A 14,739-nucleotide genomic window follows, 5' to 3' on the forward strand; every position below is an offset into this window, starting at 1 on the left:
TTGCACTAGGGCTGGAATGAAGAGTGTTGGCTTTGTTAGTGTTACAAACTGTACCTTTGAATTTGTAATTCTAGTGGATTTCTTACTTGCTTTTTAAAAATATATCTTGGCTAGAGTTGGTTGTTGAGTGAAGTGCACTCCTGAAAGGTTAAAGCTGAAGATGGTTGGTTTATTCTCTGCTTTATAGGTCATACATTCACAAAATAGTAAACCTTATGTTTGAGGTGCTGTCAGATTAAAAAAAATCACGAAAGAATTAAAATCCCATGATGATCAGAGCCGTAACCATGAACCTCTGCAAGCTGTGCTGATTTAAACTCACTGAAACTTCTCTGAATACTCTGTTGTGGCAGACTCACTGCTGCATTAGGTGTTATCTCACTTACAACAGCTGGTAGAAAGTTAATCAAAACCCCACATGAGTACTTTATGCTCTGTCATGCTGCTGTGGCCAAAAGATAGGCAGGAGTTTGGAGGTGATAGTGCCCATGCCTGAAAGCTGGGCTGTCCTGGTGTGAGGTAGATTGCACTGATGGCCTGACTGCTAATTACCTTCTAAAAGAATAAAGGAAGTGGAAGACTTTCAGATATTGTCAGATTCAAAATGTTGTGGTGGGGATTAAAGTATGTTTAATTGAGAAGATAAGTAAAACATTTTATCAGAAGGACACGATTAAATAGAATTCTCTTTAGTTTCTCTGGCTTTTACAATAAAGTTAACTTTGCAGCATATTGAGTTAATTTTAAACTCATTAAAAAGAGGTAATTTTTGAACCTGATTTAAAACTGACAGTCAAGAAAAAATATTTTTAGAGGCTTCTGGTAATAACTCTTAAAATTTGGCTTTGGCCTATAGCTTACCTATATTTACCTCTGAATCTCAAATGAGGGCTCTTCTAGCTCTTCTTTTCAATGCAACCAACTTCAAGTGAATTTCATAAGAATAGAAAAAACAAAACTCTGTACCTGCTAGTTTACCAGCAGTGAAAGTAAAGCTGAATCCTTTCATTCACCTGAATGTTAGAGAGAGATGAAATAGTAACACCTTGTTTGGAAAAGCTCACATGAGCTTGCTGCTCTGTTACGTGACATTGAGAAGGCTTCAGTTCCTCCTTCTTTTTGAAGTTAAAAGTCAAATTTGACATTTCCTGCATTGTTTCTTATTTGTGAATTTATTTGAGTTACTAGAATGAGAGAGGAATCCAGCCATAGTATTCATATTGAGGAACACAGATTTGTGATGGCCAGAAAAGAGAATTACTTGGCTGTGTCTGTAACAGAGTTGCTCGAAGGTGTTACTAAACCAGCTGAAAATGCAAAGCAGTAGCTCTGGAATCTTCTGTCTTGGTTCCAGTCACAAGCTTGATTGAATTGTGGTGCAGGAGGGGAGTTTACCTCCCAATAATAAAAAAAGTCATAAGGGCTGCAGAGGCTTTGAGACGTCTGATAGAGAAACTGGGCAGCCTCATCCATCTTTCGGTTTCCCTCCAGAAATACATGTCAAGCCTGTGTTAATCTCTGTAACTGATATATAGAGTAAGATTAACTTGCCAATTTATCACACATTTGCATAACTGTCACCATAGCCACCTTTGGCAAAGTTTTCTCCTAGACATGTAGTTGGAGGCTGCCTTTTACTCTTCACAGAAACTAAATCTGCATTTGTCATCCTGTTGTGATATTTGTCATACTCAGCAATAGAAATACTGTGCTTTGCTTTTGTGTAAGAGCATTCTGCAGTATCAGTCACTGTCATTCTCCTTCCAGGGGGAGCTAGACTGTGGATGTTTTAAAATTGTTTTGAACTTTTCTGTGAAAGTATTTCTGAAGGAAAATGGAGAAAACTCACATGGCCAAGGCTAGAGGACAAGACCTTCTGTCTCCAGAGGACTTGGGCCAGGCTTTGTGTAATATCACTGCCTCTTGTCAAAAGGCACTTTGGTGCTTTGAGTTGCTTGGGCATCTCCTGTTGAGTAGTCACTCAGACACCCCTGAAAATTACTCTGCTAATCTCATTTCTTACTGCTGGGTGCCTATGGAAATACAGTCAGGTCCTTATCACCAAATGTACTGCTCTTGGATAATGAAAGGGCATTATTCATTTCTTCTACACCTAGTGGGAGCTGGCTGTCCAGGAGAGCAGTAGAGAGCTAGAAGTTCACTTGGAGCTATTTTGGCTGTAGCTGGCACTGCCTGCAAGCAGGAGTAGCATTCACAAGCCTCCTGCCCTCAGTTTTTGACTGAGCTCCTGAGTAATTGCAAAGAAGTGGAAGATTTTCCTTCTGTGGAGATATTCACCTTGAGAGTTAGGACAACCACCAAAATGTTTTCTTTTATTAAACACCTCTAGTGCTACTTCTGTCTTTTCTGGGATTGGATGGTGTACCCCTGAGAAGAACAGCAAATCTTAAGGTCCTTGAAACCAGTAAGGGAGAAGCAGGAAAACAATGCAGCTTGTTTTGTGCTGTTGACATAGATTTCAAGGACTTTTCTCCTCATTTGGCTTTTGCCTTTCTCATCAGGAAAACACGATCACGAGTTATCACAGTGAATGCAGAAGTGGTGGGTGTTTGTCTGTGCCTCCTCCTCCAGTGAACCCTGCCTGTTCTCTGGCTGCCCAGGCTCAGTCCAGCTCTGGAGGCCATTCCTCTGCCAGCACAAGCAAGGGAGGTGCTTCTGCAGCATGAGGATGGAGTGCCAAATTCCACTTTGATTCTAAAAAAATGTGTACACCAGTTAGAAAAAACTGAGCATATCAAAGGTCGCCTTGTTTGGAAGAAGAGTATAAATATTTGTATCAGGCTAGACAAATTCAAATGAGAAGATAAACACACATTTTTAACACATGGATGATTAACAGTTGGAAGAAGCTGCCAAGAGCAGTAGTTTCTCTGGCTTTCATGTCTTAAAGACCAGCTTTCTGAAAAATATCTCCTAGTGAGAAGGGATTGCTTGGGCTTTACAGAGAAGTAGTGGAAGCTGTGGGAGCCTGGGCACAGAGCGAGATGCACCATGGAGCACAGTGCTCCTTCCAGCCCTCCTCCATGGGCTGTACTTGGCTTCTTCCCTCCTGATGGGTTGACATTGAGGCACAGGTCCTGTTCCCTTACTGTGCTTTTCAGACTGGGGGATGCTTTTGTGATGTGGGGGCTGCTGAGGGAGGTGCTGAGGAAGCAGGGGAGCTGGGAAGAGAGGAGCCAACACCACATGCATCTGGGGCAGCCTGATGACTGTTGCCCTAAAGCATCCAGTTTGGGATGTGTAGGTGCCAAGAGTGGACTTCATGTGGGAGAAGACATTCTGGTTCTGTTCAGGTAAGTGGCTTTATTGTAATGGATGAATTGGATGTTAAGTGAGGAGGAGGAGGAACCAGGGCAGGTCAGTGATGACTGTACCAGGGAGTTAGATTTGGAATTTGCAATACAATGAGCCCTTGTGTATATCCTGTCTTCTCACCATCTACTGACTGCACGCCTTGAGGCAGCCTAATTCCTACTTCTCAGTTGAAGATTAGGATGTCTCTTGTTAATCAGTGTAATGATACAGCAAAGATCCACATTTCAGAGTAAACTGTTCATTTTCTTGAATGCTGACAATGTTTTAATGATCTAAAGTTTTTTATTTTTACTCTGTGTTAAATCTGAAGTGGGCAGCAATACATGTGTTTTGAATTTTAAGTGCAGTGATGAAAAGAGCTGGCTTTTTGTTAATGGAATCACCTTTGGTATTGTCCTAAATGCCTAAAACTGCATTATGTCAGATAAATAGTTCTACAGAATAGCCAGGGAAGTGTCCTACAGTGCTGTGTGTGAAAAACCTCTCTGTGGATGATATTTTGGGTTTTGTATATACCCAGAACTGCATTTGTTAGGTTCATTTCTAAGGACAACTTGAGGAAAGGCAACTTCCTAGAATTATAATTCATCAGCATTTGGGTCACATAAGGAATAAACATAGTTTGTAACAAAACTAAAAGGTAAGCTATTGTGTGGTAAAATCCTGATATCTCTTCAGGTCCTTCCAAATTTTCTGGGAAAGTTATCCTGCTTGAAGAGCACTGGAACTCCAGAATGTTATTCTTCAATGGTCAAATGAACCATATTTTGAGATGTAAATATTCAGGCCTGAAAATAGCCCTTGTGCAGTCTCCTTTCTGAGCAAGTAATAAAAAGTGTAAGGCTTTTTCCAGTCACCAGCATGGGCAGAGCCAGCTGTAGTGACACAAGGAATCTTGTTAATGGAAAAGCAAACAAGTGTACGTGCTGTACTGCTCTGCTTTTTTCTGGCCTAAAAGGAGGCTCAGGCAGAAACATTTCTGTATTTTGCAAAGTGTGTAGCCAGTGCACACCTTGAATGTTGGTTAGCAGTAAATGGCTTCTAAACTGTTAAAAATTGTTAGAAACAATTGGTTTTAAATGCACTGGAACTGGAACTTGTCAAAGCAAAACAATTCCATCAATTTTATCTGTATTTTCCAAGGACCTTCAAAGATTTGAGTTGTATTCTGTGTGGAACCTATTGCAGAGGTGGAAAATGCAGTTTTGTTTATGTACAAATCAAGTCCTCTGTTACAGTCACTGCCTGGTCTTCGTAGACTAAACACCCTTTTCTTTTGAGAAGCAGGTAGAAAATGACAAGTAGATGATTGGTTTTTACCACTGTTAAGTAAAAAGAAAATGATGTGTACTTTACTGTGCATATTCATCATTTAGAGGTGTTACATATGAATGTCAGCTACTCCTATATAGTACCTAAATTGGAGGATCTACTGCTATTGCCCTACTTTTGATCTATATTGAAAGTATTAGCCTGAAAGAATTGGAAGAAAATCTGTTTGGTTAAAGGTTAAAAGAAAGTAGAGTAATTTGTCCTGAAGCTTTCTCATAGCAGTTTTGTAGCCATTAATAATTTATTTAATAGCTATAACTCTGTCTCGAAAAGCGTCACAGAACAGAAAGTGACTTTTAAGTGGCTTCTAATGCAGTGACTAATTGAGAAGATGCTTCTTGTAATCACTCCTAAAAACAAGAAGCTCAACTCAGGGAAATAAAACATTTTTCTGAGAAGACACAGGTGTTCAAACCTCCCTGCTCTTCTTGATCAACCAAATTGAGAACATAAGATTAATTGATTACTCTAACGTGGTTTCCACTCTTCCCTCTCCTCTAGCACTTGCTCTGAGATCACATGTGTGGTTTTGCCCTCGAAATGTTTATAGAAGGTGATGACTCCATCCCTGGTAACCCTTTTTGTGGAATAAATCACAAAGCCAAGTGCATGCCCGTGCTGCAGGGGAGGTGCTTGCTGCCCTGCACAGAATAGTTTCCAGAGGTGGAAAGTTCTTTTATGAGAGCTGTTTGTGGGGGGGAATTTTGCCTTGTGCCTCCCAGCTTCTCCTGAAATCAGAAGTGAGCCCTTGGTTCATGCTGGGCTCTAGATTCAGATTGCTGTTGTGTTTTCTGGGTGTGGTGGCAAAATTACCCAAATTGTCAGTGTCTCTGCTGTTGGGTTTGGGCCTGGAAGGGGCACAGAGCCAAGCTGGCAACTTGGAGTGCAGTTTTCATCTAGGTTAGATGATAGATTGTTAACAGAGGTCAAAGCCTCTTGGGTTTTCTATTTTTGTGACTATTCTGGCTAATCTTTTAAAATCTAGGTCCTCTAGATTTTCAGTTAAAACTGGAGTGGAGGTGGACACTCAGGTCTTAACTGAACTGTCATCAGTGTCTATTTATTGCTGTTACAACAGTGTGGTTTTATTTGTTGATTTATCTTAATTGAATTCAGTGCTTTGAAGGCTTTTGCAAACAGATTCCATCTCCTGGAAGGCAATTTTGCTGCCCTTTTGGCTCCAATTCTGTTTCCAGTCCACTATTCAGTCTTGTCTAAGCAACTTTCTCCTTAGAAAAACAGTTCATGATTCTTTTATTTAGTATTTTTAAATATTACTGTAAATGGAGATTGTTTCTGTAGAGATACCAGGCTATATCCAATACCAGCAGTACAAGCAAGGTCAGAATTTTAATTGGAAAGTGACAAAATGTTCTCAAATGTGCAAAATCTGGGGCTATTTCTGTCAGTCACCGACTTGCATGATAACAAATGTAGGTGAACATCAGCCTTACCTGTGGTGCATCTGTTCCAGGTTTGCTCTCTCTGTCACAGTGCTGTGTGCAGGACATTTCCAGCCCTGCAAAGGGAGCCACCCTGGTTCCCAAGGCTGAGGAGAAATGCTTTTGTGTAAATTGAGTTTGACACCTTCACACTCAGCAAAGCTCTTGGCCAGTGTTTCTGAGAAGATTCTGAGTTTGCTGATACTCAAGGAGGAGATGGAGTAGCTCTGCTGGGTGCTGCACTTTGGGCTGCTACAAAATTGTACTTGCACAGCTCAAACCACAGCAGTTTTGATGCTTGTTTTTATACTTTTCAAATATTTGTACCATGATATATTGATCCCAATGACAAATAGTCACTTAAACATTCTTCCATAAAGCTTCCACTGCCATTACAGAATTACAGGAGATGAGGGTACATCTTTATGCTGGGTGATTTTGAGCAGAAGCTGGGTATGACAACTTCAGGTGTTCAGTTGTGCAGTTTTGGTGGGTGCAGCCCTTCCCAGGTCACATCCACTTCTCCACAAGAGCCAGTGGGCTCTGCAGTGTGCATTCCACCCTTCTGGAATGTGGAGCACTCCAGCTTCTCTGCCATTATGGAAAGTTCCTAAATACTGGTGCCCCCTTTTTTGCTCTGGCCCCAGAAATTGTGGTTGTTCTGTCCTTGGTGCTTCATCCCACGGCTCTCAAGGTGTGTGAGAAGAGGAGAAGGTGGGATGGTGCCACTGCAGCCACACAGGGTGGGAGCAGCCCTCACTCCAGGCATGGCAGCCCTGGGATGGCCTTCCTGGGAGGTACATGGCCTTGCTGGGTGCACCCAGAGGTACCAATGTCGCTCTTCAAACTCTCCTTTTCCAAAACTCACAAAGCTCTCTTGCTAAAATCTTGCCTGCTCCCACTGGATCTCTGCAGAAGGAGTGTATAAACTGATGATTCTGTTTCCAGGCACAAAAGAGAATTGTAAGTATTGTTAGTGTTGGGTAGTCATGTTCCTGGTTGGTGTTTAGGCTTTTTTCAGTTGAGAAAATCTTCATTTCTGTGCCCAACATTTATTGGTTGTTTGGGTCAGAAGTTCATTTTGAGAAGCATACATGGAACAATTCATCTGTTTAAAAACCTGCATGTATATGTGTGTATACATTGCCTTTATAAACATTGTTATTGACAGGATTTGAAAAATTGTATTTCTAAACTGTGGTGGGTTTTAAGGCATAGATCTTGACTATGGGCGGGAAAGAAGCATGTTTGGAAACTTTTGAGATGGATTGGAGATGCCAAACAACAAAAGTTGGTGAAGCTTGGGAGTCATGTCTCCTCTAAGGCCAATTGTACAGGTTTCATAATTAAATATAGTATTTAATCAAAACTACCATTGAATGTCAACTTGAAACACTATTTTTTAAAAAAATTCAGGCTTGTCATTTTTGTGTCAAAAATGGAAGAAGAGCAGCTAACAACTTAGTGTTCCTGTCAGTGGGAACTGGGTTTTGTGGTGAAAGTTCATGAAGTACTTTGAAACCTACTGAGCCTCAGAAGAGATGTCCTGTTACTGTGAGCATGTGATGCTTTCAGGGTCATTTAAAAGATGATGATCTCTGGAGCTCTGTAAATCAGGGATGTGTGCTCACACTGGAAGATGGGATTTGCTTGCTGTAGTCCTGTAGGGATAGATGGATGAGGAATAAATTGCATGTTAGGGGGTATAATTGGAGAGGGCAGGTATCTCTTCTTTTTTTGTAATTAATACGTGGAACCCTTAGTGTCAGGGCCACAGTGTCATATTTAAACCTCAGGGCAGAAGGAAGAATATCTTTCAAATGATTAACCTGAAAAGATGAGACCTTGCAAACGGAGTGTGGGCAGTGCAATATGAAACATGGGGCTTGCACTCACTGTCTCGTGTCTGTGATATTTCAACAGCACTAATAGCCATTTGATGAAAGTATAAACTTAGTGATTTTGTGCTTTTGCCAAATTACTGTGGAAGTGTTGACAAAACAGCTGGGGAAGTCATTCATCACATTTTTCTGAAGTCACTCATGAGATTCTTTTCTTTTTAAATTTAACTGCATGGCTTTTTCTTGATGTATCTTTTTTTTCTTTTACGGTAATCTGGGTTTGCTGTGCATTAAGGTTTTGAAGACTGGTTTAAAGCTGATAATCAATGGAAAAATATGTAACACAGCTGTACAATTTGCAAATTAGGGCTTGCTCAGAACTGTTCTGAAGTTGCTCCTTTAGTGAGGGCCACTAATGGGAATATAAGATGACGTCTTGATACTTCAACTCATTAGTTTTTAAGAGTTATAAAGATCTGTTGCAAAAGTAGAAGAGCACTTTTCCTCTGCTTTTGCTGTTTGAAGAGCTTTTTAATTAGAAGCCAATTTTGCTTGACCTGGTGGTGGAAACTCCTAGAAGGGCTGAGGACAAGAAGCAAAGTTTTATCTTTGGGGACAGTGAAGGAGCTGTTTCATGTGGAACTGGGAGGTTCTGGAGAGCAAATGTGAGAGATGTGAAGGTCCATGGGGCTCTGCTTGGGCGCAGGGGCAGAGGAAACACTGGTGGGAGGCACCTCGTGTCTGGGTACACCATGGAGGACCTGGCAGGGCTGCATGCAGTTGCACTGTGGAATTTTTATTTCTTTGTTTTCTTCTAGTAATGAGTATTACGTTTCATTATAAGGGCTGTTTTTTTTCTTTTTTTCTTTTCTTTTTTTCTTTTTTTTTCTTTTTTTTTTTCCTCAGTAGGATTTTGGTTTGCACTTCAAATACAATTTCAAAGTGAAACTTGGGCTGCGAGGCTTCCTCATGGTAGAGATGAAACCCATGGGGATTTCTGTCTGAGGTTGAAATAGAGCTGAGATGAAAAAACCCTCTTTGTTTCAGGACAGTTTGAGTTGGAAGGGATCTTAAAGTTCAGCCAGTTCTGATCCCCTGCCGTGGGCAGGGACACCTTCCACTATCCCAGGTTGCTCAGAGCCCTGTCCAGCCTGGCCTTGAACACTTCCAGAGATGGGGCATCCACAGCTTTTCTGGGCAACCTGTGCCAGTGCCTCACCGCCCTCACAGTAAAGATTTCTTCCAAATATCTAATCTAAACCTGCCCCTTTCAATGGTTTAAAGCCATTTCCCCTTGTCCTATTACTGTCTGTCCTTGTGGTATCAAACCAAATCAAAGAACTTGATGTCAGTGATACAATTCTAGAGGAAGAGGAGCCATGTAAGAGACAGAGAGAGGTGCAGTGTTCTGAGCTCCACCTCAGCCATAAGTTGTGTGAGGAGTGTTGGAGAGAGAAACCCCAGGAGCAGGAGCCCCTGGTACAGGGTGCTAAAGGGGTCTGGTCACTTCAATGTAGTGCTGTGCAATGAGACTTGCAGGAAACTGGGGTAGACCTCTGACATGACCCTGAAGAGTAGAAAATATAATCTTTTAAGTAATCTTGATTTCTGTTTAAAAATTAGGTCCATTTGGTCAAGCTCCAAGCTTGAAATCTTGCTAATTTGTATTTATATATGTCAAGCTGTGAAGCTCATTCCTCATTCTTTGCTTCCTTTCAAAATTCATGCAGAAATGAATAAAAGGCCCCTGCTTGATAAAGTCTTTTAAAATTAATAAAATTCCCTTTGAGCATGCAAATTGGGTCATCTCTCTGCATGCTGGAAACGTGAGGATTCATGTTGTTACCTCCTGCCATTTGCATTTCCAACATCCCAGATCTTTAAGATGAGAGCAACTGGCATGATCCATATGGATGCCCTGGTGTGCTTTAACAGAAGGGAAATAGCTGCAGATATCTGGGTGTGCTCAACCTGTGCCTTCTCTCTTGCTTCAGAAACAATGTGGGACCAATTCATGGGGCTTTAAAAGGTTCTGATGAGGAAGTTTTGGCAGGAGGAGATTACTCCAGGCTCTCCCAGCAGCTCCCTCTCTTTAGGCCAGGCTCCAGAGCTCCTGGTCCAACAGGAGTGGCTGTAGCCATTGATCCCTGATAGCCACCATGGGGAACAGCATGACCACATTTCCTTTCAAAGCAGCACCATTGTGGTTGCTGTGTGCTGAAAACTCACATTATTTTACCAGTTTGTTGCAGACTGGGGAATCTTTGTGGTGAAATGTGCCTTGAGTAGCTTGTGATGTGCTGGGAATGCAGGATTCGTGTTGGTACACGCTGAGCTGAGGGCAGGACATCATGGGGTTCTTGGGTGTGGATGGGGGTGGCAGGTAAAATCCACCTAAAGAAAAAAAAAAAGGAAAATCTAAAGTTGGATCTGTCTAAGGGAGCTGCTGCAGGGCAGGGAGGGTGAGAGAACCCAGTGTGGGGCTTTCCCTGCTCTGGTCTGTGCCACAGCTGGGCAGAGCAGTGTGAGCTGGCACTGAGCAGATGAATAGGAGGGCAGAAATGAAAGGGGCAAGTTCACTGCCAGCTGTTAAAGCCAGGAGGGCAGAGGGTTGCTCTGAGCATGGAGCAGAAATCTGCATTGAGCCCTGCCCTTTCCTGGGCCCTGGAGGTGCTGCAGCCAGGCCTCTGCAGGGCAGAAATAGCATTCCTTCAGCTTGTCCCTTTTCCCAAATCCCACACCCTTGTTTTCCATTGCTTCCCAGGACTTTGCCACCACCTCCCCTGCTGTCTCCTGCCACTTCTGGATTTTTTTTTCCCCCTTGGCAGGAAATGCCTGGCTTGCCTGGCAGGCAAGATAGCAGTGCTGGTCCTGGCCTGGGAAAGGCCAGCCCAAATCCCCTAATTATAAACTGAATACGAGTTTTTGGGTTGAAGAAGGGAGGCATAACCCACATCAGAGTGCAGTGCCATTGGTGCTGAGAGAGCTGAGCTGTGGGAGCCAGTGCAGGATGTGAGAGGAGGGGGTGGGACACTGGAGCAGGTTTCTGCAGGCCATGGATTGGGAGCTACTGGCATCTCCAGTTTCTACCCAGCTGAGCACTCCAGGCACCACTTTGGATAAATATTTCCTTGAAGTCTGCAGGACAGGAGTCTCAGACAGACACCAGGAAAACCCTGAATCACCTTGTGTTCTCTGTAACACCCAGTGCTGTGGAAGGAAAATGATTGCCAATAATTGGTGAAAGACACTGATCTGTTGTGAGCTGACTCAAAACCTCATTGTTTGTCCTGTGCTTTGGCTGATAAATGTCACTGTTGAAATAAACTCCCTTTACAGTTTACAAAAGTGACGGTGCAGATGGGGCAGCTGCTCCAGCATTCCCCAGATAGTTTCTGAGTGACTTCAGGCTCTTTCAGCTTTCAAAACTATGTGCATCTTTTTAATCAGAGGGTTTTAAAATGGCTGCTTTTTCTTGTAAGCATCACATCAAATAGCAAGAGAGAGATTTTTTTGTCAAACTCAGAGACGTTTTCCAAAGAGGGCTCAATGCAAATTTTGGTTTCTATCGAGTCTGACAAACCCAAGAGAGCCCAGGCTGAAGGAGGGTTTTATAACTCCTGCTGAGCGTCACTGTGTTAGTGTTTCCTGGCATTTAGAAACAAGTTTAAGACTAATTAATCAGAAGAACTTGCTCAACATAGCCTCTAGTAATGGTGAGGGAGTATTTTCTTGGCTGAGCATGTCTACAGTTTCAGAAGAGGTGAGGGGTGTGTGTGTGCACGTGGTTTTGGAAAATACCCTGGGCTGGGTGTTTTATAATGAGCATCCGTAGTTTCCAGCAGGAATTAAAAATCCTGATGATTTGGCAACTTTCTGGAAACAACTTTCAAGGTGTGGTCCCCGAAATTAGACCATTTCTGTGTTTTAATAGAGTCACTTGGTCTCCTGCTGTCTTCTCTGTGCTATCATACATTAGATTTCATGAGAAGAAACAAAAGATCCAGTTGTTCTCCAAGATTTTTTCAGCCCACGGTAATCCAGGGCTATGGACAGATCTGTTAGATGAGTTCTCAGGTTGAACTGGTTCCTGTAAATCCTAAGATTTCCCAGCAACTGGTGGACTTCAGTCTAGGAAGAATCCTGGTAGCTTCTGCCAAGGTAAATATTAATACCAGACCTGCTGTATCAATGGAAAAGTACATTGGTAGAAAAATCTTATCAACAAAGATCACAGTGCAATCGACTTCAGATAAGTGTGTTTCAATTGGGATCTCTTTCTTCCACTCTTGATTGCCCCTTCCATTGCAGTTCAGCTCTCCGTGTAGCTGAGTCATCAGAAACTCCAGGTCCTCTGTGAGCACGGGGTAAATTCCAAACCCTTGTAACAGGGGGAGGGGGGGGGGAAATTCAAGAAAAGCTTCCCCTACCCCCAGTTTTCTGCACTCTTTGTGATGTCAGCTTGCATCACGAACAGCTCAGGGAAGCCTCAGACTGGCTGAAGATAGAACACCTTGCTCTGAGTTTACAGAGTAAACCTGCCCCTTAACTTTAGAGTCTTGAAGAATTAGAAAGACACTTTGCAGGGCATCCTTCAAAGAAGATTTCAGTGGAGGAAGCTTCCTGCAAGCCAATACCCGGGGGGGTGCAGGAGCTGAGCTGGGAGCTGGGTGTCACTGGACACAGCCCGATGTCCCTCGCCTGCTCCATCTCCTGATGCTGCCTCGGGCACCAGGGCCTCTCTGGTGCTGTGGCCTCAGGGAAGTGTTCCTTTGCACTGAGCAAACTGCTGCACCTGCTTTTTATTTCGTAATGGAGAGGAAAACCCCGATTCCAGGTGTATTTCTTTGGTGAGGTGTGCAAGAGCACAGCAGGCAGCAGCGGGGCTGCCGTGCGGGAAGTGAGCTGGTAAATGCAAATCAGCAGCTCCATCTCCTCAGGATGTTTACCCTGGTTTGTTCAGCATAGTTCTGTCATTAATGTCTTGCCATTAATTACTGCTAGGATTTCAGTTCAATTCCTGGACATACAGGGATATTACTGAAATGTAACACTAAATAATGGCAGCTTGTGCTGGGCTGCTCCGGTGTGAGGTGCTCCGAGACTCGCCTGTCCCGGCTCACCTGCGTGTCTCTGCTGGTGTTTATATTCCTGTGTGCCATCCTCAGACTATAGTACAGCAGACAGAATATAATATGGCATTATAGAATATAATACAGCATGGACAGAACAGACTATCGGGATCCGAGCACCATAAAGTCACCCTAGGACACTGCTCTATTGAGATATGTCACCAGACTGTGCTAAGACAAATTTCCAGGATCACGCACAGACCCTTTGGTGTAGCCGGCGGCTCCCCTAAGCCCCCAGCTGCTCCAGGTTTGTAAAATCCCCGTGTGCCCGCCCAAGTGCGGGCTGGCGGCGGCCGCTCCGCTGGGACACCTGGCGACAGCCAAGATTGCCCTCTGCTGGTTCGTCACAGTCCAAGGAGCCCTGTTTGCCATTGCCGCGCAGCACCTCTTTGCCATCGATGAGGATTTATTCCCCAGCCCTTCTTGCTAGCTTTTAGCCCTAACACAGCTTTTGAGGATGCTACAGCTCCTGTTTGGTTTTTTTCTTCCCTGGAAGCTGCTGTTCATTTCAGAGAACCTGCTGCAGCACAAACCCAAATCTTAATTATTGTTTTTAAATGTTACTGGTACTGCCAAATCAGTAATTTTCAGAACTAACTCTTAGAAACTTCTGTAACTTCTCCAAACTGGTTTTGCAAGTGAAATAACTGCTAGGGTTTTAATTATTATTTGCATTAGTAGAATAAGATCTTTTGCTTAACGCCATAACCTGGATGGTGATTCCAGCCATCCTCAACAATTTCCCCCTTCCCTGCCCCAGCTGGGGCAGCTGCACTGAGCTGGCTGCAGGCCCTGAGCTGGGTTAAAAATAAGCTGGCAAAAAGGGTTATTTTTAACCTGGCTCAGTCCCTGCTTGGGGTCACAGCACGGCTGCCCAGGCTCTCACGTGGGTGTGGAGGAGCAGGGGATGGCAGGAAGGTGGTGCTGGGGGAGCTGAGGGCTGTTTAAAGCCTGAGCACTCCTGGAAGGTGCTCCTTGGGTGGATATTCCTGCTCAGAACTCAGGTATTCCACACCCAGCCCCCATCCCCAATACCTGCTCTCCTCCTAAAAGCCATTTCCAGGACCAGCATCACTGCTGACAAAGCTCTAGCAGAATTTAAGCACTTTTTGGTGGTGATGTCCTTTGTGGCTGACTTCTCCCAGAGTCAATTCTATTCAAGTTTTCTATTTGCAGTGGTACAGTCTGGCTCGAATGTTTCAAGTATGTGGAACAGGAGGGAACAGTTGATGCAAATCCCACATCAGTTTTGCTGTGCCAGGTGTGCTAAAAGTGGATGATCAGAGGAAGATCTGACAGCTCATGCCATGCATAGCACTGCAGTCAATTCAGTATTTAAATCACAGCTCATGTGATGCTGCACCATTTAACTAATTTCTGGTGCCATCCTGCTCTCCCACAACTCATAAGAGGGGAAAAGCTTGGGCATTTTTTTGGGGTCTCCTTATTGTACTAAAATTTGCTTTTGCTTTGGGGATATGGAAAACTGAAGGAGTCTCTTAGGTGATCAAGATGGATTTAATCCTTTCAAATTCTTTAAGAGAGCTAATAAGAAAGATGAAAACAGACCTTTTAGTAGGGCCAGTAGTGACAGGACAAGGGATAATGGTTTTAAACTGAAGGAGGGCTGACTTAGCTACAACAATGAAATGTTTA

At 43.4% G+C, this 14,739-nt stretch overlaps 1 protein-coding gene across 9 annotated transcripts in view; it reads left to right on the forward strand.

The window, feature by feature from the left end:
* DNAJB6 (DnaJ heat shock protein family (Hsp40) member B6) overlaps positions 1–14,739 on the forward strand; it is a 57,759-nt gene that overhangs the window by 30,999 nt on the left and 12,021 nt on the right. Inside the window, exon 9 of one of the 9 annotated variants that reach the window (XR_011679445.1) lies at positions 2,523–3,314. The exons of the other annotated variants lie outside the window; for them this stretch is intronic. The gene's annotated coding sequence lies outside the window, so the exon portion shown is untranslated. The remainder of the gene's footprint in view (positions 1–2,522; positions 3,315–14,739) is intronic. 9 annotated transcript variants of the gene reach the window in all.

This window comes from Agelaius tricolor, unplaced genomic scaffold, assembly GCF_023055355.1.
Source record: "Agelaius tricolor isolate 1412-34295 unplaced genomic scaffold, bAgeTri1.0.p SCAF_6, whole genome shotgun sequence".
In the NCBI taxonomy this organism is placed as follows: Eukaryota; Metazoa; Chordata; class Aves; order Passeriformes; family Icteridae; genus Agelaius; species Agelaius tricolor.